Source organism: Hipposideros armiger, unplaced genomic scaffold, assembly GCF_001890085.2.
Source record: "Hipposideros armiger isolate ML-2016 unplaced genomic scaffold, ASM189008v1 scaffold_86, whole genome shotgun sequence".
In the NCBI taxonomy this organism is placed as follows: domain Eukaryota; kingdom Metazoa; phylum Chordata; class Mammalia; order Chiroptera; family Hipposideridae; genus Hipposideros; species Hipposideros armiger.
The window spans coordinates 3,118,353-3,119,889 of record NW_017731436.1 but is presented as its reverse complement, the minus strand read 5'-3'; the positions used below and the strand labels follow the sequence as shown (position 1 = coordinate 3,119,889).

At 40.6% G+C, this 1,537-nt stretch overlaps 1 pseudogene; it reads left to right on the top strand.

The window, feature by feature from the left end:
* Window positions 1–475: 475 nt before the first annotated feature.
* LOC109383591 (40S ribosomal protein S6 pseudogene) lies at window positions 476–1,225 on the top strand (annotated as a pseudogene).
* Window positions 1,226–1,537: the final 312 nt, after the last annotated feature.

The window sequence follows — 1,537 nt, the reverse complement described above, 5'->3', positions numbered from 1 at the left end:
ACCTTCTTGGCTTCCAAAACTCACACATAGCCAACTCTCCAATGTAAGAAGGGAGATCAAATGCTCGCAAGGAAAAATTTACAAATATCATTCCAGAGAATACAGAGAAGGCAGGTAAGAAGTAAGTAAAATAAATGAACCATCCAAACTTGGGGGGAAATATCCTAATTATTCTCAAGAGTACAATTTCCTATATTCCTCTGTATTCTGAATGTTTCAGCCTAGGAAAACCTCAATGCTTGTTACAGTTTATGGGAAGACAACTTAAAGTCAAGCATTATATTTCCCCTTTTCATTCTCTTTAAACTATGGCAAGACCACTCTGATAAAAAGTAACTGTCTACTTTCAGTCCTCAAATCAGTGAAGATAAAAGTGTCTTGCTTCATCCTACTTCTCAACATCTACATGATTTCCAAGAAATCACATACTCAAGCTCGTTTTCGTGGCGCCTCGGATGTGGTCAGCAGATTCAGGATGAAACTGAACATCTCTTTCCCAGCCACTGGCTGCCAGAAACTCACCGCAGTGGACCATGAACGCAAACTTCGTATGTTTTATGAGCAGCGTATGACCACAGAAATTGCTGCTGATGCTCTGGGTGAAGAATGGAAGGGTTATGTGGTTTGAACCAGTGATGGGAACGACAAACAAGGTTTCCCTGTGAAGTAAGGTGTCATGACCCATGGCTGTGACCACCTGTTCTTGAGTAAGGGGCATTCCTGTTATAGCAGAAAAGGAGGGCTGGAGAAAGAAGCACAGATCTCTTTGGGGTTGCAGTGTAGGTGCCCATCTGAGCATTCTCAACTTGGTCATTGTATAAAAAGGGAAGAAAGGTATTCCTGGTCTCACTGGCACTGCTGGGCCTCATCACCTGGGGCCTAAAAGAGCTGGCAGAATCCATAGACTTTTCAGTCTCTCGGAAGAAGACGATGTCCACCAATATGCTGTGAGAAAGCCCCTAAACAAAGAAGTTAATAAATCTCGGACCAAAACACCCAAGATTCAGTGTCTTGTTACCCCAAGCTTCCTGCAACACAAATGTCTGCATATTGCTCTGAAGAAACAGCGTACAAAGAAAACTAAGGAAGAGATCACAGAATATGCTAAACTTTTGGCCAAGAGAATAAGGAGGCCAAAGAAAAACACCAGGAACAGATTGCCAAGAGACATGGGCGGTCCTCCCTGAGAGCTGCTACGTCTAAGTCTGAGTCCAGTCAAAAATGAGATTTTCTAAGGGTAACAAATAGGATCAGATATCAAATCTCAAAAAACAAAGAAAGAAAACAAAAGAAAAAATAAATCATATACTCAAGCATTACCTCAAAGAGAGTTTTATTAAACACACAAAAAAAGAAAAACCAAACAAAACAAAACAAAATAATTTGGGGTATTTTTATTCTTCCCTATGTCTTTAGCTATGGAATGGAAGGAACGAAAGAAGGACGATTTATGGATGCAAAGTTATGCCAGCCACGTTAAGGTCATCTTGTATTTCTAAGGGATATAGATAGAAATAGTTGTAATCAGACCAACCCC